The sequence below is a fragment of the Cherax quadricarinatus genome, chromosome 22 (genome assembly GCF_038502225.1).
Source record: "Cherax quadricarinatus isolate ZL_2023a chromosome 22, ASM3850222v1, whole genome shotgun sequence".
In the NCBI taxonomy this organism is placed as follows: domain Eukaryota; kingdom Metazoa; phylum Arthropoda; class Malacostraca; order Decapoda; family Parastacidae; genus Cherax; species Cherax quadricarinatus.
The window spans coordinates 32,661,141-32,673,640 of record NC_091313.1 but is presented as its reverse complement, the minus strand read 5'-3'; the positions used below and the strand labels follow the sequence as shown (position 1 = coordinate 32,673,640).

The window sequence follows — 12,500 nt, the reverse complement described above, 5'->3', positions numbered from 1 at the left end:
CTTCAACTTGTCGGTTTTTCAAACCATTCATCACAACTGAAAGGTAGTTAATGAGACTTTCCATCATAAGAAACTCAAACAAGTACTCAACTAACTAGTCAACCAACAAAAAGTCATTCAACTCATCCAGTCATTCAGTAGCTCGTCTAACAAAATTAGCCAACATCTCAACCATTCAACAATGCAATTCAACCAGCTAAATAACTAATTAACCACACAAGCAGACAAGCAACTATTCACTCAATTAGGTAATAAAGTACTCCAACAAACTGCTCAAACTGCTCTAGCACGAGCCTCAGGAACCACTCAGCCACAGTTCACCGACTCCATCAACCAACCAGTGGCAACGTAATTTATTTTATGTGAAGAGCCGCTAAACCCTTGTTGGGTCATTCAGCGTGGAGAGTTGTGGAGCCTCAATTCTATGTCCGGTTTCTAAACCTTCAGAACGTTAGTGAATTTGAGACACTCCCGTTATTAATGTCATCAAGTGATACTCGTTGTCTCCGTTACCACAAAGGTTTTCAATTTCTGTTTTCCTGCATCATACAGTTTTTAAAACTTTTATTAATAAATGCAATTTTCATACAAAACTTTGGGAAAGAGGAGAAATTTCAATACATAAAATTACATGGAAACTGAAAACGAATGACTACAAAACGAAATAAATAAATAATGGCCATAGCTGAACAACATATATATATATATATATATATATATATATATATATATATATATATATATATATATATATATATATATATATATATATATATATATAATCAAGAATATTTTCGTTTAAGCAGAATGGAATAAAAAACTTTATATGAAGAACACCTGGGTGCACTCTCCAGGACACAATGAACATCTGGATGCACTCTCCAGGACACAATGAGCACCTGGGTGCACACTGCAGGACACAATGAACACCTGGGTGCACTCTCCAGGACAATGAATACCTGGGTGCACTCTTTAGGACACAATGAACACCAGAGTGCACTAGTCCAGGACACAATGAACACCTGGATGCACTCTCCAGGACACAATGAACACCAGGGTGCACTAGTCCAGGACACAATGAACACCTGGGTGAACTCTCCAGGACACAATGAACACCTGGGTGCACTCTCCAGGACACAATGCACATCTGGGTGCACTAGTCTAGGACACAATGAACACCTGGGTGCACTCTCCAGGACACAATGAACACTTGGGTTCACTAGTCCAGGACGCAGTGAACACCTGGGTGCACTAGTCCAGGACGCAGTGAACACCTGGGTGCACTCTCCAGGACACAATGAACACCTGGGTGCACTAGTCCAGGACACAGTGAACACCTGGGTGCACTAGCCCAGGACACAGTGAACACCTGGGTGCACTAGTCCAGGACACAGTGAACACCTGGGTGCACTAGTCCAGGACGCAGTGAACACCTGGGTGCACTAGTCCAGGACACAGTGAACACCTGGGTGCACTAGTCCAGGACACAGTGAACACCTGGGTGCACTAGTCCAGGACACAGTGAACACCTGGGTGCACTAGTCCAGGACACAATGAACACCTGGGTGCACTAGTCCAGGACACAGTGAACACCTGGGTGCACTAGTCCAGGACACAGTGAACACCTGGGTGCACTAGTCCAGGACACAATGAACACCTGGGTGCACTAGTCCAGGACGCAGTGAACACCTGGGTTCACTAGTCCAGGACACAGTGAACACCTGGGTGCACTAGTCCAGGACGCAGTGAACACCTGGGTGCACTAGTCCAGGACGCAGTGAACACCTGGGTGCACTAGTCCAGGACGCAGTGAACACCTGGGTGCACTAGTCCAGGACACAATGAACACCTGGGTGCACTAGTCCAGGACGCAGTGAACACCTGGGTGCACTAGTCCAGGACGCAGTGAACACCTGGGTGCACTAGTCCAGGACGCAGTGAACACCTGGGTTCACTAGTCCAGGACATACTGGACATAGCATGAACTGATGTTCTTTTTCATCTCCTTTTCCTTATTCTCTCTTTTCTTTCCTCCCATCACTTTCCTCTTTTCCTTTCCCCCTCACTCTTTTCCCTTCTCCTTTCCCTCTTACTCTCCCTTTTGACTTATTCCTCTCCTAACCTGTTCAGGAATTTTCTTGTAATGTTCACGTCTTATTTTTATCTTTCCTCTTGCAGCCTACCTCACAACATACATTTTCTGCAGCTCCAGCAGTACCAACCAACATCAGAGCCTGCTGTAGAGAAATACCAGCAGGTAGATCGAATGATACACCTCCCTACGTTGTAGGTAGGGAGGTGTATCATTGGACCTGCAGGCTGGTATTACTCTACAGCAGGCTCTGATGTTGGTGCAGCTGTGAAGTAGGGGGGGTGTATCACTCGACTAATAGGCAGGCTCTGATGTTGGTCGGTACTGCCGGAGCTGCAGAAAATGCAGGATATGGGGTAAGGTGGCGTTGCAAGTCCAGCAACGCCACCTTACGTCAGAGCCTGCAGGTCGAGTATTAATACTTCCCTACCTCACAAACATTCCCAGCAGCCTGGAAGCTCTTGCAAGCCAACACGACAAAAAGCACTATTACATTAAGTAAAAACCTCAAGTCCGGAATACAAAACAGCCCCGTAAAAGAAAACATAAACCCGGTTTTACCACCTAGAAAACAGCGTGAAGGATAACGTGTGGACCTCATGTCATTAGTGAACTGGCAACATACGGGCAGCTAAAAGGCCTCTCTCCAGTTTTACGCTCCCTTGCGAATGGCGATTATTGAAAGGTAGGATATTACCCGAGAGGCACCCCAAATGTATATATATATATATATATATATATATATATATATATATATATATAGGTAGTAGGTTGGTAGACAGCAACCACCCAGGGAAGTACTACCGTCCTGCCAGATGACTGTGAAACAAAAACCTGTAACTGTTTTGCATGATGGTAGGATTGCTGGTTTCTTTTTCTGTCTCATAAACACGCTAAGATAACAGGGATATCTTGCTACTCCTACTTACACTTTGGTCACACTTCACAGACACGCACATGCATATATATATATACATACATCTAGGTTTTTCTCCTTTTTCTAAATAGCTCTTGTTCTTTTTTATTTCTTCTATTGTCCATGGGGAAGTGGAAAAGAATCTTTCCTCCGTAAGCCATGCGTGTCGTATGAGGCGACTAAAATGCCGGGAGCAATGGGCTAGTAACCCCTTCTCCTGTATACAATTACTAAAAAAGAGAAGAAGAAAAACTTTATAAAACTGGGTTGCTTAAATGTGCGTGGATGTAGTGCGGATGACAAGAAACAGATGATTGCTGATGTTATGAATGAAAAGAAGTTGGATGTCCTGGCCCTAAGCGAAACAAAGCTGAAGGGGGTAGGAGAGTTTCAGTGGGGGGAAATAAATGGGATTAAATCTGGAGTATCTGAGAGAGTTAGAGCAAAGGAAGGGGTAGCAGTAATGTTAAATGATCAGTTATGGAAGGAGAAAAGAGAATATGAATGTGTAAATTCAAGAATTATGTGGATTAAAGTAAAGGTTGGATGCGAGAAGTGGGTCATAATAAGCGTGTATGCACCTGGAGAAGAGAGGAATGCAGAGGAGAGAGAGAGATTTTGGGAGATGTTAAGTGAATGTATAGGAGCCTTTGAACCAAGTGAGAGAGTAATTGTGGTAGGGGACTTGAATGCTAAAGTAGGAGAAACTTTTAGAGAGGGTGTGGTAGGTAAGTTTGGGGTGCCAGGTGTAAATGATAATGGGAGCCCTTTGATTGAACTTTGTATAGAAAGGGGTTTAGTTATAGGTAATACATATTTTAAGAAAAAGAGGATAAATAAGTATACACGATATGATGTAGGGCGAAATGACAGTAGTTTGTTGGATTATGTATTGGTAGATAAAAGACTGTTGAGTAGACTTCAGGATGTACATGTTTATAGAGGGGCCACAGATATATCAGATCACTTTCTAGTTGTAGCTACACTGAGAGTAAAAGGTAGATGGGATACAAGGAGAATAGAAGCATCAGGGAAGAGAGAGGTGAAGGTTTATAAACTAAAAGAGGAGGCAGTTAGGGTAAGATATAAACAGCTATTGGAGGATAGATGGGCTAATGAGAGCATAGGCAATGGGGTCGAAGAGGTATGGGGTAGGTTTAAAAATGTAGTGTTAGAGTGTTCAGCAGAAGTTTGTGGTTACAGGAAAGTGGGTGCAGGAGGGAAGAGGAGCGATTGGTGGAATGATGATGTAAAGAGAGTAGTAAGGGAGAAAAAGTTAGCATATGAGAAGTTTTTACAAAGTAGAAGTGATGCAAGGAGGGAAGAGTATATGGAGAAAAAGAGAGAAGTTAAGAGAGTGGTGAAGCAATGTAAAAAGAGAGCAAATGAGAGAGTGGGTGAGATGTTATCAACAAATTTTGTTGAAAATAAGAAAAAGTTTTGGAGTGAGATTAACAAGTTAAGAAAGCCTAGAGAACAAATGGATTTGTCAGTTAAAAATAGGAGAGGGGAGTTATTAAATGGAGAATTAGAGGTATTGGGAAGATGGAAGGAATATTTTGAGGAATTGTTAAATGTTGATGAAGATAGGGAAGCTGTGATTTCGTGTATAGGGCAAGGAGGAATAACATCTTGTAGGAGTGAGGAAGAGCCAGTTGTGAGTGTGGGGGAAGTTCGTGAGGCAGTAGGTAAAATGAAAGGGGGTAAGGCAGCCGGGATTGATGGGATAAAGATAGAAATGTTAAAAGCAGGTGGGGATATAGTTTTGGAGTGGTTGGTGCAATTATTTAATAAATGTATGGAAGAAGGTAAGGTACCTAGGGATTGGCAGAGAGCATGCATAGTTCCTTTGTATAAAGGCAAAGGGGATAAAAGAGAGTGCAAAAATTATAGGGGGATAAGTCTGTTGAGTGTACCTGGTAAAGTGTATGGTAGAGTTATAATTGAAAGAATTAAGAGTAAGACGGAGAATAGGATAGCAGATGAACAAGGAGGCTTTAGGAAAGGTAGGGGGTGTGTGGACCAGGTGTTTACAGTGAAACATATAAGTGAACAGTATTTAGATAAGGCTAAAGAGGTCTTTGTGGCATTTATGGATTTGGAAAAGGCGTATGACAGGGTGGATAGGGGGGCAATGTGGCAGATGTTGCAAGTGTATGGTGTAGGAGGTAGGTTACTGAAAGCAGTGAAGAGTTTTTACGAGGATAGTGAGGCTCAAGTTAGAGTATGTAGGAAAGAGGGAAATTTTTTCCCAGTAAAAGTAGGCCTTAGACAAGGATGTGTGATGTCACCATGGTTGTTTAATATATTTATAGATGGGGTTGTAAGAGAAGTAAATGCGAGGGTCTTGGCAAGAGGCGTGGAGTTAAAAGATAAAGAATCACACACAAAGTGGGAGTTGTCACAGCTGCTCTTTGCTGATGACACTGTGCTCTTGGGAGATTCTGAAGAGAAGTTGCAGAGATTGGTGGATGAATTTGGTAGGGTGTGCAAAAGAAGAAAATTAAAGGTGAATACAGGAAAGAGTAAGGTTATGAGGATAACAAAAAGATTAGGTGATGAAAGATTGAATATCAGATTGGAGGGAGAGAGTATGGAGGAGGTGAACGTATTCAGATATTTGGGAGTGGACGTGTCAGCAGATGGGTCTATGAAAGATGAGGTGAATCATAGAATTGATGAGGGAAAAAGAGTGAGTGGTGCACTTAGGAGTCTGTGGAGACAAAGAACTTTGTCCTTGGAGGCAAAGAGGGGAATGTATGAGAGTATAGTTTTACCAACGCTCTTATATGGGTGTGAAGCGTGGGTGATGAATGTTGCAGCGAGGAGAAGGCTGGAGGCAGTGGAGATGTCATGTCTGAGGGCAATGTGTGGTGTGAATATAATGCAGAGAATTCGTAGTTTGGAAGTTAGGAGGAGGTGCGGGATTACCAAAACTGTTGTCCAGAGGGCTGAGGAAGGGTTGTTGAGGTGGTTCGGACATGTAGAGAGAATGGAGCGAAACAGAATGACTTCAAGAGTGTATCAGTCTGTAGTGGAAGGAAGGCGGGGTAGGGGTCGGCCTAGGAAGGGTTGGAGGGAGGGGGTAAAGGAGGTTTTGTGTGCGAGAGGCTTGGACTTCCAGCAGGCATGCGTGAGCGTGTTTGATAGGAGTGAATGGAGACAAATGGTTTTTAATACTTGACGTGCTGTTGGAGTGTGAGCAAAGTAACATTTATGAAGGGATTCAGGGAAACCGGCAGGCCGGACTTGAGTCCTGGAGATGGGAAGTACAGTGCCTGCACTCTGAAGGAGGGGTGTTAATGTTGCAGTTTAAAAACTGTAGTGTAAAGCACCCTTCTGGCAAGACAGTGATGGAGTGAATGATGGTGAAAGTTTTTCTTTTTCGGGCCACCCTGCCTTGGTGGGAATCGGCCGGTGTGATAATAAAAAAAAAAAAATAATATATATATATATATATATATATATATATATATATATATATATATATATATATAGTATATATATATATATATATATATAATTTAACTGTAAACTTCGAAATCAAAGTTCTGAATAATTTATTTGGTTCAGCGTATTAATTAGCCGTTTAATTATGGTCTAATTTTGTGGAATTATTAAAATAACTAGCGTTTATTAAGAATTTCATCGTAAAAGACACTATCCAGAATGTTAAAAAAAATCAGAGATAACTAAATATAATGAACATTTTAAGAGCAATAATACCGACCTTATACTTAAATTTTAAGATTTATCTCAATTTAAAGAGGAGCCAGGTTCGAATTAATTAATGTACATAACATGCGCCTGCAATAAACTGTATTGCCATCACAGGCTGGATAATAATAGTATGCATTCTATAAATTATACGAGAGCTTCGCTGAACACAATTATTTGGAGAGGCTAAACATAAATGCTTTAAATATGAAGTTGTGTATATGATCAAAGTTAAGTTTATTATTGCAGAGTTTTTCCTGGTGTTAATATTTGAACACGTTAATATTCTGGTTGTGATGCTGTGGTATCATTGTGCCTGAATATATATTGGCGGGTTATGTATCACAATAGTGCTTGGGAATGGCAAGTGGAAATTATTTATGTAATTTATTGCAAATATTAAATACATGCGGTGCTCCTCTGTCATGAGAGTCAGAAGATCTATAGAACTATTTCTAACTTTTGAGACAAGCGCAGGCTTGAGAGGAACTTTATGAAGAAGGAGGGGGAGTGGAACTTAAAGTTTAGTATAAACTCCAAGAGAAAAGACTAGACATAAGAAAACTAATAAAAGAGAACACAAGTAAACAAGAGGACTTAGGTAAATAAAGGGACTGTTTATGCTAGGTGGTAATATCACCTTTGTTGCCATGTTTTCTGTGCCAGGAGAAGATGACACTATTACCCTTATTGCCATGTATTATTTGCCAGGAGAAGATGGCACTATAGGAGGGGTACAGAACCATGCTTGAGCATCAGTATCACATCTATGCCCTGAGTAGAAGTGATTGTCAATGTAAAATAACGAGGAAGACTCGTGACAACAATATCAATCAAAGTTTCGTATTTATTAGAGGAAAAACTTTTGACATGGACCTTGATTACATAGTGACTCAGTTAGTTATTTTGTTACATGGTGACTCAGTTATTTTGTTACATAGTGACTCAGTTAGTTATTTTGCTACATGGTGACTCAGTTATTTTGTTACATGGTGACTCAGTTAGTCATTTTGTTACATAGTGACTCAGTTAGTTATTTTGTTACATAGTGACTCAGTTAGTTATTTTGTTACATGGTGACTCTTAGTTATTTTGTTACATGGTGACTCAGTCACTTAGATACATGATGACTCAGTCTTTTGTTTACCCTATTAAGGGGGCGTGACAAAAAGCAATCGCCATCACGTGCTTTTGGGTTATATACGAACAAAAGAAAGGGAAAGGTCCTCCACAGGACCAAAGGGTCCTGCTGCAGTGGTTCTCCACAGGACCAAAGGGTCCTGCTGCAGTGGTTCTCCACAGGACCAAAGGGTCCTGCTGCAGTGGTTCTCCACAGGACTAAAGGGTCCTGCTGCAGTGGTTCTCCACAGGACCAAAGGGTCCTGCTGCGGTGGTTCTCCACAGGACCTGAACCCCTGTCTTAATACTGCTGTACTTGATAATCTGAGTGATAACACTGAATAACAAAATTTAAGTGTAAAAAATATACATATATCTTTTAAGGTTGTTTTACAATGTCAACTCTGTAGGATTAAAAATATGAAAACAGTTTTTAGTTAGTACATCTCATTTTCTTTATTGTAATACAGTTTTATAAACTAATATAAAGACGGTGTTCCATCGTGGTCATACAGAACTCTAGTATAAACTATCATGAAATAAGAGAAATTTAATATATCGAAGTTGCATATAATAATATGGGCAAAGATATGTCCATAGAGAGGTGCATATCTCTCAGTACACATACGCTGAGAGTATGTTTGTAATCCCAATTTCAAGTACTGCAGTATTCTAGACTGGTAGTGAATGGGTTGCGTGTATTTGATAAAAGCGCATATATATATATATATATATATATATATATATATATATATATATATATATATATATATATATATATATATATATATATATATATATATATATATATATATATATATATATATATATATATATATATATATATATATATATATATATATATATATATATAAATATATATATATATATATATATATATATATATATATATATATATATATATATATATATATATATATATATATATATATATATATATATATATATATATATATATATATATATATATATATATATTTTCACCCAGAATAACCCAGATAATAAAACTTGCGATTTTGGCTTTAATAGTAACACTCTTTTTGAATAAAGCAAGCGAAAATTTGTGTATGCAATAATTTCGCAAAAATCATTCTGAACCTAACGAAAAAATACATATTTCATTGTGTTTCTTTATGATTAAATTATTGTAAACTTATCCAAAAATACATTTAGTTGGATTAGGCTAAATTAAATTGCGCTTGTTAATAATAACGTTAGGTAAGTTTTCTAAGGTTCTTTTGGTAAAAAATTATAAATTTTTACATTAACATAAATGGAAAAAAAATCTTTAAACATATAAGAGAATTTTTTTAGAAAGGACTTAATTTTAAATGAGTTCTTGCTTACTGACCGGTTTTACCTAATATATATATATATATATATATATATATATATATATATATATATATATATATATATATATATATATATATATATATATATATATATATATATATATATATATATATATATATATATATATATATATATATATACCTAATGTATATTAATATATATTTTTACTGTTATTATAGTGTTTTATTAGATGTGTTTAGTTAGACAGGGTCACCATCAAACTGCAGCCGGCTTTCCTGGGTGGTTGTATCGTGTCGTTGTCTCCAGCTTGCACCACTAAGTAGCTTGGATTTTAATTGGGTGTTAAGTCGCTCAAACCAGGTTCTGGCTGGTAAACAGCCACGTTCGAAAGTGAGAATGTACCTAACTGAGCGAGTCATTCTTGATTTTGTTGCTACATCGTCTGGGTGAGAGTCGGCGTCGGCTCCCTGTCCTTCATGTATACCTCGGCTTTTGCTGAGTCCTAACGTCTGCCTAGAGGTTCATGGGGATTCCTTATCCTTCGACGTCCTTCATTATGCAGTTATGATAGTTCTTAGCGTTCGAGTGAAGTGTGTACGACCTGAGAGAAGGATGAGTGAGGAGACGTCTGCTGGAGTGCCAGCAGACGGTGGTGGCAGATTAGTGAGATAAATATTCTGTTTTGTTCTTCCATAAGATAAGATAAGATAAGATAAGATAAGATTTCGTTCGGATTTTTAACCCCGGAGGGTTAGCCACCCAGGATAACCCAAGAAAGTCAGTGCGTCATCGAGGACTGTCTAACTTATTTCCATTGGGGTCCTTAATCTTGTCCCCCAGGATGCGACCCACACCAGTCGACTAACACCCAGGTACCTATTTGCTGCTAGGTGAACAGGACAACAGGTGTAAGGAAACGTGTCGAAATGTTTCCACCCGCCGGGAATCGAACCCGGGTCCTCCGTGTGTGAAGCGGGAGCTTTAGCCACCAGGCCACCGGGCCACCATAAGTAATTGTTATTTATTTACCTAACACGGAAATCTTCTCGCGCAGTTTGACTTCGATTTTTGGGCAGTTCACTATAGATCAAACTAGGGGGACAGGATTTCTCTTCCCTCTAAGTAAACACACGCCCATACCACAAGCAACAACATTAATGCGCACGTTTTACCCACGACGCTTCGCTTTATGAGACAGTCGGCTCCATGAACCAGCGGATTTTACCTGGTATGTCGCTGTATAATCCTCCGGGTTTAGCGCTTCCCCCTTGATTGTAATAATAATAATAATACCTGGTATGTGTAAATAATACTATTTTTTTTTGTACATGTGTCTGTCTTAGGTGTCCATTTAATGTCCAGCCGTTTTCATTTTGTAACCAATGTATATTTGGAGTGGCTAGGCCACACGAGAGAGAGAGAGAGAGAGAGAGAGAGAGAGAGAGAGAGAGAGAGAGAGAGAGAGAGAGAGAGAGAGAGAGAGAGAGCGAAAAGGCTGTGGGCCCAGACAAGTTGAGCCCAAGATTGTTGAGAAGATGTGCAGACCAGCTAGCAGCACCTCTAACTCGCATCTATCAGCACTGCCTAGTACAGTGTAAATGGCCCTCTCTATGGAAAGAGGCAAATGTAGTCCCTGTTCACAAAAAGAAGAGCAGAGCAGAAATCAGCACCTACAGACCAGTGTCACTCTTGTCAATCACTGGTAAGATCCTTGAGACAATAATCTCAAGACAAATGACAGAGTTTTTTGACTACCACTCACTACTTTGTGATCGTCAATATGGCTTCAGGAAAGGTTACTCTGCTGCTGATCTGTTGTTAAACCTCTCCACTAAGTGGCACCAGTCACTGGATGAATCCAAAGTCAGCTGTGTGGTAGCACTGGACATTGCTGGCGCTTTCGACCGGGTGTGGCACCAGGGCCTCTTAGCAAAACTTCAAGCACTGGGAATTGCAGGCTCTACGCTATGTCTCCTCAGTGATTACCTTCATGGTAGATCTCTAAGTGTAGTTCTCAATGGAACGGAATCAGCAAGACATCCTATTGGGGCAAGTGTTCCACAAGGAAGCGTGCTGGGTCCATTGTTATGGAATGTCTACTTCAACGACCTTCTTCATCTCATCCCAGAATCACATGCATATGCAGACGACTGTACACTGACATTCACTTATCCAAGAGAAGAAATGCCAGCTGCTCTAAGCTACATCAATCACCAGCTGAGAGCTGTATCAGCTTGGGGAAATAGATGGCAAGTAACATTTGCACCTGAGAAAACGCAAATGATGATCGTCTCTAGGCACCATGATGGTAATGCTGGGGCAGTAGTAAGGATGAATGGGAGGGTGTTGGCACCTGGAGAAGAAGTTGATATCCTTGGGGTGAAATTTGACTCCAAACTAACCATGAAGAACCATGTTGTAAATCTTGCAAACAAGGCAGCCAGGAAGCTTACAGCACTTCGCCGTATCTCGCATCTGCTTGACAGTAGGGGTTGCAAGATCCTGTACGAGGCACAAGTACGCTCACACCTTGAGTATGCTCCACTTTCTTGGTTTGCCTGCCCCCCCTCTCATCTGCGACTGCTTGACAGAGTAGAGAACAGAGCAAGACGTCTCATCTCTCGCCTGGACCCATCCTGGATAGATCTGTCATTTCAGCAGAGCCTTCAACATAGGAGGGATGTGGGTGGCCTTACTGTTATGTACAAGGCCAATATTGTCAAAATACCACACTTGGATCCACTTCGAGGACAGCGTGAAACAAGCTTATATGCCACAAGACGGGCAGAAAGCAGCAACTTCACTCTGGCTGTACCCTTCTTCAGAACATCACTCCATCTGAGATCATACATACCCAGGATGACTCGAGTATGGAACACATTTTATACAGCATAATGATGTCAACGAGATAAAGTCAGTTGATCAAATGAAAATGCTGGCCCACAGATGGCTCCAACTTCATCCTGTTCCCTACTTGTATGTCTCATAACAATAAAAATGCTTTCAAATGAGCTGATGTAGGTAACAGCTCTTAGCTTGCCAATAAAGATAGGAATCCTTAACCTGTAAATAGCTTGTCAATAAAGCTAGGGGTCCTTAACCTTGTCAAACCCTGTGTAAAAGAGAGAGAGAGAGAGAGAGAGAGAGAGAGAGAGAGAGAGAGAGAGAGAGAGAGAGAGAGTGGGTGGGTGGTAACTTTACATAGCACCAGCCTGAATGGAGATCACTCACAAGTGTGTTGAGTGAATGTATGAGACTATCATACACCTCTTAATGTTAACATAAAAGAACAAGGAATAAAGAGGTGAAAGAACGGGA

General features: G+C 40.2%; 1 protein-coding gene across 1 annotated transcript in view; it reads left to right on the top strand.

Annotated features, from left to right (window-relative positions):
• LOC128689735 (carbonic anhydrase-related protein 10-like) overlaps positions 1-12,500 on the top strand; it is a 380,908-nt gene that overhangs the window by 292,337 nt on the left and 76,071 nt on the right. The window lies entirely within an intron of this gene.